General features: G+C 40.3%; 1 non-coding gene across 1 annotated transcript; it reads right to left on the bottom strand.

Moving 5' to 3' along the window:
• Positions 1-10,049: 10,049 nt before the first annotated feature.
• On the bottom strand, positions 10,050-10,156 carry LOC131254546 (small nucleolar RNA R71). Its single transcript, XR_009175663.1, has one exon. It is a non-coding gene; the product is annotated as a small nucleolar RNA R71 (small nucleolar RNA).
• Positions 10,157-14,310: the final 4,154 nt, after the last annotated feature.

Raw genomic sequence — 14,310 nt, 5'->3', positions numbered from 1 at the left:
TTTCTTAAAGATTTATGCACTCAAAAGCGTAAGCAGAATGTTCATAAGAAAGTCTTCCTTGCAGAGCAGCTCAGCTCCATGATTCAACATAACACCCCTCCTAAATTTAGGGATCCAGGAGCTCCCACCATTTCTTGCGGCATAGGAGATCATAAGATTGGGAAGGCATTACTTGATTTAGGGGCGAGTGTCAATTTGTTACCATATTCGGTTTATGAGCAGCTAGGACTTGGTGAGTTGAAACCGACTAAGGTAACATTACAACTAGCCGATAGATCTGTCAAGGTGCCCCGGGGTGTTATTGAAGATGTGTTAATCCAGGTTGATAAATTTTATTTTCCAGTGGATTTCATAGTTATAGATACTCAGCCTGTCCAGAATCTTCATAGTCAGATCCCAGTCATTTTGGGTCGTCCATTTTTGGCCACATCTAATGCTATTATCAATTGCAGGAATGGAGTTATGAAATTGTCCTTTGGTAACATGAATATTAAACTCAATGTTTTTAATGCAGGACAACAACCCTCAGATTTGGATGACATATTTGAAGTGGACATGATCGAGAGCCTTGTGCAGGACTCCTTCCGTACATCTTTTGAAAATCCTCTTGAGACCTGCTTAGCACAATCGGGCATGGATTTTGACATTGATAGTCCCATCCATGAAGTCAATGCATTGCTCGACTCTACTCCTATATTGGAGACTGAAAAATGGAGAGCGAAAGTGGAACCTCTTCATCCCTCTGAGACTCTTCCTGACAGCATAGCTTCCAACTCTGAGAAGACAAAGGCGAGCAGGCTGCTTAATGTTCTTAGAGCATATAAGGCAGAAATTGAACGGAAGATAGTGGAAATACAGGGAGTATGCCCCACGATATGTATGGATCATGCTGTGAAAATGTCGCATAACATGCAAAGGAAGCGTGATCCTAACATAGAAGAAGTTGTTCGAGCAGAAGTCCTTAAATTATTTGACGACAGTGTCAGTTGCCTTATTTCAGATAGCACAGTTCATGGGAACTCACATCACTTGTCTGGGATCGGTTAATGAAAGTGTTGAGGTAATTTCTTTGGCGGACCCCGGTTATAAAGATTATTTCATTCATGGTCCGTTCTTGTCTGGCTGAAGACGTTAAACTTAGCGCTCATGGGAGGCAACCCAGCCTTTTGCTTTATTGTATTGCTTTTTATTTCATTCATTTTCATTTTTCTTAGTTAGTTACTTCAATGTTTGTGGGTAACATTACTGCAAACCCTCACGAGACTACAACTCGTCCACTAGGGGTAACCTAGGGGTTTAAAGGCTTGTTGCATACGCTAAATGCAATCGAGAGCACCTGCGAAAGTGGTATAGGTAGGATCTTCTTTTGTTTTTCTTTTTGTTATTTTTGCTTATGTTGATTTCTCTCTTGTGCTAACTCGCTTTTACGTTGAAATTTTTCACAAATTTTGAGAAAGCTTCTTGATTCTCCATCCAGGTATTATCTTTTCATCACTCCTCTTTTATTCGCGTTGTCCCATGTGCATTGCTTGTTTATTTCTTTTACATTGAGGACAATGTAGATTTTAGGTTGGGGGTGGGAGATTAGGGTACCTAATCAGTATTTTCTTGGTCTTGAGCAAAATTTGTGAAATTTTTAAAATTTTTCTGAATTTCTATTGAATTCAAAGTGATTTTGAAGGATAGTTGTGATTTTAACATTATAAGATACATGATGTTGGTAACTAATGACTCTTGGATTCGGCCATCTGCTTGATTTCACAGTCAATTTTGAATTGTTAATCCATGATTAGACGTTGTGAACATTGATTGAGTCATGATTTCACATATCACATCTCGCTTGCACATTAAGTTTTGGTTCGATAAATGAATGATTAACTTGGTAAAAAGAAGAATTAAAAGGCTAAGTCACATAATCTTCACCATAGGTTTGCTCCCTATAGGTATAGATTTGATTCTCCATAGTTGACTTATAAAAAAAAAATGAGGCGACGAGTTTTCGCCATAGGTTTGCTCCCTATAGGTAAGAATTTGATTCCCCTCATTTGCGTTACTGCTCATAAAGAAAATCAAAGGCTGGTAAAATGAAAAGTTAATCTGTGAGATAAGTGTTGGTTTCAAGCTTGGTTGTCACGAATTACCAATGATATCATGAGATTGACAATTGGATCTCTTAATGTTTGTAAGTCGAAATTACACTTTACATTCATGGAGCTCGATGTTCAGAATTGTTCCAATTAATGGATTAATAGTTTGAAACTAATTATGAAATCTGTCGAGAGCTTGATTCCAAGAGAAAAATTCCACACACCAATCATGAATCTTAAAATTTTCACATCTCAACTATCTGTTCACAAGTCACTTGAGTTTACAGGAATTGTCTTTTATTTCTGAAATTATTTTTCGCATGTTTTGCTCGGGACTAGCAAAATGCTGGTTGGGGGTTGTGATAAGGGTTGAATATTGCATATTAGACCCTAATCATTACCAGATTTTACGTATATGATAATGCTTAATGGCGTATTTTAATTGTATTTTTGTTACAGGATGAAGTCAGGAGCGTTAATTGAAAATTGATGTTAAAGGCATGGATTTCATGATCCAAAGTCTCCAAAGCACGGGATGGACTCCAGAGAACCAATAATGAAGATTTTACACGCCTGGGATCTGAGGAAAGCACGATAAAGAGGCTCGAAAAGGGTCCAGAATGCAAGATCACATGTTTCCCGCCATCCGATCAACTCGAAACTTCATACACGTGATGGGGACCATAAATTAACCGTACATATTAAATTTCAGCCATTGATGATCTCGGGAAGTGGTCTAACGGCCAGATCAGCCCCTTAATTCATTAAGTGGGGTCCGCTGGATATCTGGATATACATCAATTTTGGTCCTGACGGTTTAAAGAAGATGAGCAATAGGATGGACGGATTGGATTTCTCGAAAACATCACAGTGGACCCATATGTATAATGTATGTGACCCATATGTATAATGTATGTACATAGTGCACATGTGCACTATCGAAGCACCGAATGCACCTAAGTCGGTCAGCAGCGCTGACCCGACTTTCCTTTTCAAAAACGGAAAATTCCGTTTCCAGCGCGCGTAACGGACGGAAGTCCGTTTTTACGGACCGCTGTGGGCCCCACCGGTAACACGTACGGCCGATCCGAGCCGTTCATCATGTAGAAGGGTTCATCAGCTACAAAACCATGTTTGCAGTTTGTGCTCATGCGTGCACACGTGCGTGATACAGAGGCCACAAACAGGCCGTCTTGTGACGTTCAAAACTGATTTTGTTCTGATTTCTTCTCTGGGCTGCGTCCACGTAAATTCAAAACCATCCATATTTGAACGAAATCTCGTCCTCTATCCAATGGACGGGGTGGATTTCCACGAAAATGCTTATGTGGGGCCCACCGAGCATCACAGCGCCGGACGTGCGAAGGCTTACACACGTCAGCGAAGAGCTGACTTCTGGGCGGTTGTGGCCCACCATCTTCGATCAGATGGAAGATCTGATCCGTCCATCGTGTAGAGGGCGTCGAGAGCTTCAAAACCATGTTGATATTCCTCACCCATGCGTACACACGTGTGCTGTGCAGAGGCCAAAAGTAGACTGCCCTGGGACGTTCAAAACTGATCTTTTTGTATTTTCTTCTCTGGGCCGCACTAATGGACCTTCAAAACCACCTATTCTTGACTGAAATTTCGTCCTGAATCCAATGGACGGGGTAGATTTTCCAGAAAATGCCTCTGTGGGGCCCACCGATCACGGCTGCGAAAAATTGCACTTCGAGTCCTTCTACGACTCTGCCACCGACCCCAGCCATCCAGCAGCTATAGAAGGGGAGTTTTGGACGTGGGAGAGTCAACCAGAGAACCAGGGGATTCCAGATCTGGAGCAAGGAAGAGAAGAAAGAGAAGAAAGAAGAGAGAGAGAGATTGTTTGGTTTGATGTTTTTTTATGAATTTTATTTAATATTTTTTATGAATTTTATGGGTCACTAATCTCTCAGCTAGGGCTGAGATGAAGCCCTTAATTTGATCAGCTCTTGTGTTGGTTGATTTACTTTGAATTTTAATTAATTTGTTTCTTTCTCTAAGTGGGCTTTATGGGTTTAAATTCTATACTTCTCCATCTATGAATTTGATTAAAGTATATATATGGATGTTGTTTGAATGCTTATTATAGGTACTTGTGTCTGATCAAGAACAAGTTTCCTATAGAGGAAGAAACAGGGTGCTTTAATGAATGTACATTCCATGTACCCGACTAAGGATATGGGATATGTCATTCATGGCATTGCTTAAAGGAATTAGACAGTTTGTATGCCCGATTAAGGACACAGATTGTGCTTTCTCTGTATAAGTGGTATCAATCTAGATCAAGGTGAATCAACAGACAAAACAAGGTTAGGATAATTAGGGGTGGATTCGAAAGTCCTAGTGCTCTCTCTCTGATTGAATTTTCTTCCCTGTTCTTAATTAATTGTTTTTCATAAAATTGTGCTTAGTAATTCATTCCATTATTTGTTGGATTAGTTAAGGAGAATCATAGATTTGAATTGTGACGACCAGTCCTCGTGGGAACGATCTCGTAATACGTACCGTATATGCATCTGATTCGTATACTTGCGAGTTTAAAAATCATTTAAATCGTGTTGGTTTAAATAAAACATCAACACCGACTACCTCCTACCTAGCTGCACAGCCCAGTGAGTGGAAGAGACCTCACTATCCGCCTAGCCAGCAGTCTACCAATACATACTCGGCTCGTCGATAGCGGACCCATTTATGAGCTAGTCATACTCAACCTAGCTTACAGCCCCCTCACTCGGGCGAATAAGGCCACACCCCCTTCTAACCGACCACGACACAGTAGGAGACACGGCCTCATGGTATAGGCACCGGTGCTCATATTTCACTCGGTCTAGACATTGGAGCATCTCCTGGCCTCGGAGGATTCTGGGACTTTCACCCAAGGACATCCAAAGTACCCACAGTGCTAGAACCAAGTATTTTCGGTATCCCATTTACCCATCCACGATGTGCCTGTGGAGGCCATGACCTTGTCGCTAGGGTGTACAATGATCAAGTCACATGTATGCGAGATGCATGAGTCACATTATCCAGTCATACAGCAATCCTGTGCATATGGCGTGATAATGTGGGTACTCCATCTCATAAGGAGTCCCGTAAATAGTTTGCCCAATGGCGTATGCTATGATCAAACATTCCTCATATCAGGCATACATATAATGCGTATGGGCATGAATCATGGAGTTATACTAAGCATTTTATATGGTGATGAACTATACTCACAATGAAGTTGGGCCTTGATGGCCTACACATAACAAGTATGGGCCTATCAATGGGCCCTAGGGAGAGTTATAATGCGGACATTTAACCAACATTATTCTTACAATGTGGACGTCAACCAACATTGCTCCCAAGACATGGCCCGCCATAAATGTCATTACATAAACTATGGTGGAGTCACACAATGCAATAGACCTTGTATATATCCCATTGGGCCTCGACCCATGGGCCTCAAATACATCAAATGGGCCTCAACCCACGAGCCCTAATACATCACAATGGGCCTTAAGCCATGGGCTCCAAATACATCACAATGGGCCTCAACCCATGGGCCCTTATACATCACAATGGGCCTCAACCCATGGGCCCTAATACATCACAATGGGCCTCATTACATGGGCCTCAAATACATAATAGGTGGGCCCTGCACCTAGGCCTCAAAACACGCAACAAGTGGGCCTTGCTCATGGTCAAAGATACATCATGATGGGCTACAAGTATATCCAAGGGGGCCTCTTGACTGGGCCATAAAATACATCAAGCTGGACCTCACAAATGGGCCACAAAATACGTCAAGCTGGGCCTCACAGATGGGCCACAAAATACGTCAAAGTGGGCCTCACAGATGATCATATCACAAAGTGGCCTGCCGTGATGTATTTGAGATCCAACCAATTCATAACTTAACATAGAGCTAGATGAAGTGAAAACAAAATATCAGCTTAATTGGAAGATATTGTGGCCCCTAAGAAGTTTGAATGGTGGACGTCACTATCCACTACTTTCAATGGTGGGGGCCACTTGAACCTAGATCTGACTCATTTGTTAGCTCATGCCATAAAATGAGCCTTCAAAATAGTTGGACGGTTTGGATGCAACACATGCATCATGGTGGGTCCCGTAAGGATGGATGGTGTGGAGAGAACACCTACATCATTGGGGTCCCACGTGGGGCCCACCATAGTGTCTATCTGACATCCAATCTGTTGATAAGGTCACGCTGACCTGGATGAAAGGAAACAAAAATTTCATATTGACCCAAAACTTCAATGATACCCAAGGAGGGTTTCAATGGCTGACGTTCAATCACCGTTGTTTCCTATGATGTGGGCCACCTGAGCCACATATATGGTTGATTTTTGGTGGGGGCCACTACCCCGAGGGGGCCCATAAAATGGACGGTGTGACTGTTCAACACACATCACGGTGGGGCCCACGTATGGGACCCATCTGGCTATTGTCCACGTGCAGCAAGCGCTACCTGCGCGCATCTGGCAGCAGCAGCGACCTGCTACATATTAATTTTTTTTAAAAGACCTATTTTTCTGAGGTTTTTCACAAGTGGGGCTCATATCAACAAAATCCACCCCACCCATTGGTTTTTGCTATTCAATATAGACCAAACGAGCCCAATATTGGGCGTGTTTCAGGGTACAGAAATGGCAGGGTGGTTTTCAACGGTAAAGAAACCGTTTTCTATACTATGGCCCACCAGAAAATCGGATTGATCCCATTTTTCGGCTCAACGCCTAAAATGATCCGTTGAATGGGATGGACGGCATGGATTGAATACATATATCAAGGTGGGGCCTGCATGAGCGGCCCACCTAAAACCCTTTTTTTTCCTTTTGCTGTTGTCGTTAGTACGCCCACTGTCAGCTCACAATTCACTTGTTGCCAACGTCCAGCGTCCCTGGACGCTGGACGGTTGCATATAACACATATGTTTAAGGTGGGCCCCACCCACATACATGCTATCAGGGTGGGCCACCAAATGGTTGGATGGTGTACATGAGACCCACATCAAGGTGAGGTCCCTTTAATGAACAGTTTGGACGTCTCACAACTCATTAAGTGGGCCACACAATCATATCATCACACACAAAACAAATGAAAAAGAGAGGGAGAGAGAGAGACACACACATGTGATGGAGGGACCCCGACATTATGGGATCTCTCTTGCATTCAATCATATATCAAGTGGGTCTCAATACATGTGGGCCCACCAAATCAAAAATCAACGGTGGAGATTACTTCTCCACCAAAATGGAAGGTCTAGATGACCCTATCCATGCATGGAAAATAGACATCATGATGGGGTCCATGGAGAATGGTGTTAAGACTCAAATATTGCATAATTTTCGCCATTTATATCTTGGTTTTATGAACATAAATCATCTTAATATTCTATTTTACTCATGTATGTGTTGCAAGGTGAATTTAAAAGCTTGGATTGAAAAATGTGTTAAAAAGTAAGAATTTGATGCTCAAATTCACCAAGGCAATGGATGGATCTTAGGAGATCAAGATTGAAGAATTCACATGCCAAAGATCCAAGAAAACCAAGCGAGGAATGAAGAGAATCGAAGATTTGAAGTGAAGAATCCTGAAATCGTCCTAAAAAAGTGTATTTTGAAGCTGTGAAGTTTATTTTGGAAAACTGCGCAGCAGGAAGTCTGTTTTAAACGAACTATGCAGCGAGAAGTCTATTTTGGGAAAATACGTATATTTGAGGCGTTTTCTAGGGTTTTCAACTTTGTACGAAGTTTGGAGTTTCCTACTTATAAATAGGGCCTCCTAGGGCATTCTAAAGCATCATTAGAAGCATTCAAGAGCAATATTTAGGTTTTTTTTTAAGAGTTTTTAGTTTTATTAAAGCTTTATAAGTTGTTTCTTTCCTTTTAGATCTTTTTTATTTGCAATTTTTCTTCTTTCTTTCTTGTTGCTTTTTATTTCTGCAATTTAATTATGTTTTTCTAAGTTCCCTTTAGCCCAAGCTAGAAGGGAAGCACATGGGTTTAATATTTCTTTAAATTATGATGATTGATTGTTTTAATGATGAGAATAATGGTGTATGCATATTATCTATTATTTAGGTTTTGTTTTTATCCTCTTGTAAGATCCATATGTTTCCATCATATGAGATTTACATTAATGGATAGGCTTACCCTAGATTAATCAGATTTCCTAGATAGGAGATGTTCTCAACCTGTTATATTTCTTTGATATTCATTATCCTATAGATATTGAATACTTAGAATCACCTGACGCTTGAGAATATATGTCAATGGTGCAAATCTATTATTTTCTAATCTTTTATTTCATTTATTAAAATATTTAAAGTGTTTTATTTTCCGATTAGGTGACCATAGTGCTCGGATCCTAGTTGTGTTATCCAAGTCATCATGATTTTGGAACATTAATCTATGTGTGGAACTTTGAAGCTTGGGTGTTTTTATTCAATTGAATTACATCCATTCAAAAATCCAAAATCAAATCATAAGTTTAGTTTTTATTACTTAGTTTGTTTTGCATTTGATTTTTTCCTTCTCGCAATTCATCTCCCTGTGGGATCGACCCTGTATTCACAGGATATTACTTATGAACCTCTGCACTTGGAGGCAAGTTTTTGGCGCCGTTGCCGGGGAGAGATTGAGATAGATCAGATCTGTGCAAGATAGCCAAGGTAAGTTTTCTTCTAAACCCTCCAGATTTTCCATAGATTTTTTTATTTTTTTATTTTTATTTTTTATTTTTTTTCTTATTTTCTTTTTCTTTGAAAATAAATTATGACATAAGGTTGCCCTGCTTGGGATTTTATCACCCAAGTGCTATGGTTGTCCTATAGTTGCTGTTTGATCACAAAGATCATCCGCTGAATCTATTTTCCATATTAGCATAGTTTAATTTCTGCATTAGTTTTACTTTTATTTATTTATTTATTTTTTTATTTTGCTTTGTGGATTGAACCCTCATGGTCGGCTCTGCCACCTGGGTTGTTGATTTATTTTGCTTTGTGGATTGAACCCTCATGGTCGGCTCTGCCGCCTGGGTTGTTGATTTATTTTGCTTTGTGGATTGAACCCTCATGGTCGGCTCTGCCACCTGGGTTGTTGATTTATTTTGCTTTGTGGATTGAACCCTCATGGTCGGCTCTGCCACCTGGGTTGTTGATTTATTTTGCTTTGTGGACTGAACCCTCATGGTCGGCTCTGCCGCCTGGGTTGTTGATTTATTTTGCTTTGTGGACTGAACCCTCATGGTCGGCTCTGCCGCCTGGGTTGTTGATTTAAGTTTTTATTTTTATTTTAAGTATCATACTTGCGATTTGAATTAGTGGTATTTGTTGTGTGGTGTGGATGGTTTATGTCCCGTTGGAGTAGGGATCAAAACAATCGACTCTCCTCTGAAGGGGGACTAGTTCCAGGCCTTGATCATTCACTTAGAAGAGGCACTCAATATCACTTGGATTCCATGGCAGACCCAATTGATAATCCAAATCCAAATCTGCCAAATCCAACTATAAATCAAAATAATCCTCCTCTTGAGGATGAAAATGAAGTTCATAGGAATGTGTTAAACCAACCACGGACTTTACGTGAACATTTACACCCTGAGAGATCAACTTTACCATCTTGTATAGTGTTCCCTGCTCACACAGGGAACATTGATTTTAAACCAGGTGTGATTCAATTAATTCCTAAATTTCATGGCTTAGATTCTGAAAGCCCCTACTTGCACCTCAAGGACTTTGAGGAAGTAATTGCAACGTTACAAGTAAACAATGGCAATAGGGATGTACTTAAGCTTAGGTTATTCTCATTTTCTCTAAAGGATCGGGCCAAAGCATGGCTCAACTCTCTAAGACCTAATACCATCACTTCATGGCAAGCCTTAAGTAGAGAGTTTTTGAAAAAGTTCTTTCCCGAGCACAAAACAAATGCACTAAAACAAGAAATCATGTCATTCTCCCAAAAGGGGAATGAACTATTTTTTCAAGCTTGGGAGCGCTTCAAAGACATTCTAATTACTTGTCCACATCATGGTTATGAACCATGGCACGTGATTGATGCTTTCCGAAAGGGGCTCACCATGGATACCCGTCAGTTCATAGAGATGATGTGTGGTGGAACCTTTCTTGACAAAGATCATAATGAGGCTTGGGATTTTCTAGATATGTTAGCAGAGAATACTCAGACATGGGATGTCTCTGCTAAATCAGACCAAACTAGACCCATTCCTAGAGAGAAAGCGGGAATGTATGTCCTAAGAGAGGAAGACGACCTTAATGCAAAATTCGCTGTATTGGCTAGAAAGGTCGAAGCTTTGGAAATTAGGAAGTTGATATGGTTAAAGCAAACACTTCCTTAGGTAATTTTTGTAGCATTTGTGGTGGTACAGACCATGACACAAAGGATTGTCCAATAATCTCAGTTGTACAAAATATCACGCATGAGCATGATCAAGCAAATGCTATAAATAATTACCAAAGGTCAGTTATGCAACCAATGAAAAACACGTATAATCCAAATTGGTGTAACCATCCTAATCTTAGTTAGAGGAATGGACCATAAATTAATGCGCCCAATGCACCTCAAATGCCTCCACAAAATAACTTCTTTGGGGCACCTAACAATGCACCATATGTGCCCCCACCAAAGCGATCGTCTGTGGAGGATGCATTGATCATATTCATGAACTCTCAAGCTCAAATGAATCAGTCTCTAATCCAATCAAATCAGGAATTAAAGACAGCTGTGGCTAGGATTGAGACTCAACTACATGTTAGGAAAAAATGCACCCTTCCTTCTCAACCTGTGTCAAACCCTCGAAACACACATTTCATTGGAGACTCAAATCCAAGTGAACTACATCTTGAACAAGCTAAGGCCATCATTACCTTGAGAAGTGGAAAAGAGGTCGATAACAAGATAATGCAACCGATAGAAATACCGGAGGATGAACCACTGTCTCAAGAAAATGATGAACCAGCTATTGTTCAAGATCCACAACAACAAAAGGATAAAGAGACTAAGTCATATGAGCCTCCAGTTCCATTCCCATCTAGACTTCGAAATCCAACTATCCCCATGAAATATCAAGAGGTGTTGGATGTGCTCCAAAAGGTTACTGTCAATATTCCTCTACTTGATGCCATTAGACAAATTCCATCATATGCTAAATATCTCAAGGATTTGTGCACTGTAAAAAGGAAATTAAATGTGCACAAAAAGGCCTTCCTTACTGAGAAAGTGAGTGCTATAATTCAACAAAGGGTTGTACCCAAATACAAAGACCCGGGAAGTCCCACTATTCCTTGTATTATTGGGAATTTTCAAATTGAACATGCTTTGTTAGATTTGGGTGCAAGTGTCAACTTAGTACCTTATTCGGTTTACAAACAAATGGGGTTAGGCGAGCTTAAACCAACCACGATTACACTCCAACTCGCTGACCGCTCTATTAAGGTACCAAGGGGAATTTTAGAAGACGTGCTAGTCCAAGTGGAGAAATTCTACTTCCCCGTGGATTTTATTGTACTAGACACTGAACCATGTGTAAATGTTAGCGCTCAAGTTCCCATCATTTTAGGCCGCCCATTCCTAGCAACTTCAAATGCAATCATAAATTGCAGGAATGGAATGATGAACTTGTCTTTTGGTAACATGACTCTAGAGCTAAATATTTTCAATCTATGTAAGCAGCCCATTGATAATAATGAGATCCATGAGTTGAATTTCATGGACTGCTTGATAGAAGAAGAGGAATTAGAACCTAGTCTGACTGATGAATTGATTCAAGTCATTGGAGACTTGAAAAATTCTGATTTAGAAAAAGTGCTTGCTGAAATTTCTGATGATAATGAGAGCACTACCACTCAGGACATTGGTATATGCCAATGGAGACCGCGCACTCAAATCCTATCTATCGAGGACTTGCAACCTCTACCATCACCAACCAATGTTCCAAAGCTTGATTTAAAACCACTGCCAAATGAGCTTAAGTATGTATACTTAGGTGAAAATAAAACTTATCCTGTGGTGATCTCTTCATTTTTAGAGAAGGATCAAGAGATTAAATTGTTGAAAGTTCTAAGGGACCACAAAGGAGCCTTGGGCTGGACCATTTCGACATCAAGGGTATAAGCCCTTCCATATGCACCCATCGGATCCACCTCGATGATGACGCCAAACCAATTAGACAGCCGCCAAGGCGTCTCAATCCAAACATGATGGAAGTTGTATTAATGAGGTGATCAAATTATTGGATGTGGGAATCATCTACCCAATATCCGATAGTGTTTGGGTGAGTCCAACTCAAGTAGTCCCAAAGAAATCTGGAATAACTATTGTGCAGAATTCTAATAATGAACTCATACCAACACGTGTCACCACTGGTTGGCGTGTTTGCATTGACTATAGAAAATTGAACCAAGTCACAAAGAAGGACCATTTCCCTCTACCATTCATTGATCAAGTTTTAGAGAGGGTAGCAGTCACTCCTTTTATAGTTTTCTTGATGGATATTCTGGATATAACCAAATAGAGATAGCCCTTGAAGACCAAGAGAAAACCACGTTCACTTGTCCATTTGGCACGTTTGCTTTCAAACGGATGCCATTTGGATTGTGTAACGCCCCAACAACTTTCCAACGGTGTATGTTAAGTATTTTTTCAAATATGGTTGGAAAATTTCTTGAGGTTTTCATGGACGACTTCTCTGTATTTGGGAGTAGTTTTGAGGAATGCCTCAACAATTTATCTCTTGTCTTGTCTAGGTGTGAAGAGAAACACCTTGTCTTAAATTGGGAGAAATGTCATTTCATGGTTCAAAAGGGAATTGTTTTGGGCCATGTTATCTCCAAAAATGGAATCGAGGTAGATCGCTCAAAACTTGACATTATAGCTAATCTACCTATCCCCCGAACTGTTAGAGATATTAGATCACTTATAGGGCATGCTGGTTTTTATAGAAGATTCATCAAGGACTTTAGTGTTATTACTAGACCCTTGACTAATCTTCTTCAAAAGGATGTTCCATTTAAGTGGACAGATGAGTGTGCAAGTGCTTTTAATAAAATTAAATCATCCCTTACCACTGCACCTATCATGCGTCCACCAGATTGGACACTTCCTTTTGAACTAATGTGCGATGCAAGTGATTATGCCATAGGGGCTGTTTTAGGCCAAAGGAAAGATAAACGGCCTTACGTTATTCACTATGCGAGTAGAACTCTAAACTCGGCCCAAGTGAACTACTCAACAACTGAAAAAGAGTTACTTGCAGTAGTTTTTGCTTTGGATAAGTTTAGGTCCTACTTACTGGGATCCAAAGTGGTCATTTTCACGGACCACTCGGCTTTGAAATATTTGTTATCTAAGAAAGATGCAAAGCCGAGACTTTTGAGATGGATCCTCCTACTCCAAGAATTTGAATTAGAGATAAAAGATAAGAAAGGAGTAGAAAACGTAGTGGCCGATCACCTTTCTAGATTGGTGTTAGATGATTCCACTGAGGAGATGCATATCCAGGACACTTTCCCTGATGAACAATTATTTGCGATCTCCAAATTACCTTGGTATGCGGATATAGTGAACTATCTTGTAACGGGAAAAATGTTATATCATTGGAAGTTACAAGATAGGAAGCGTTTTGAAACCGAGGTTAGGTACTTCTTTTGAGATGACTTGTATTTATATAAATATGGGACTGATCAGATTTTTAGACGTCGTGTCCTACAGGATGAAGTTCAGAGTGTTATTTATTTTTGCCGCATGGAAGCATGTGGTGGCCATTTTTTGGCTAAGAAAACCACTGCAAAAATTCTGCAGTGCGATTTTTACCGGCCTACCATGTTTAAAGACACTCATGCTTTCTGTGATAGATATCAAAGGTTGAGAAGAGTATCCCGACGCAGCATGATGCCTTTATCCCCAATTTTACCATTGGAGATATTTAATTGTTGGGGTATTGATTTTATGGGTCCATTTCCATATTCTTTTGGATTTCTTTATATATTGGTTGGTGTGGATTATGTTTCAAAGTGGATTGAAGCAGTTCCAAGTAGGACCAATGACAACAAAGTGGTCATACGATTCCTCAAGGAAAATATTTTTGCTAGATTTAGAACTCCAAAGGCCATCATTAGTGATGGCGGGTCTCACTTTTGCAATAGAACATTTGAGGCTTTGATGAAGAAATA

The sequence above is a fragment of the Magnolia sinica genome, chromosome 8, assembly GCF_029962835.1.
Source record: "Magnolia sinica isolate HGM2019 chromosome 8, MsV1, whole genome shotgun sequence".
Lineage (NCBI taxonomy): Eukaryota > Viridiplantae > Streptophyta > Magnoliopsida > Magnoliales > Magnoliaceae > Magnolia > Magnolia sinica.
The sequence above is the reverse complement of the archived record's forward strand: the minus strand, read 5'-3'. Positions and strand labels throughout refer to the sequence as shown.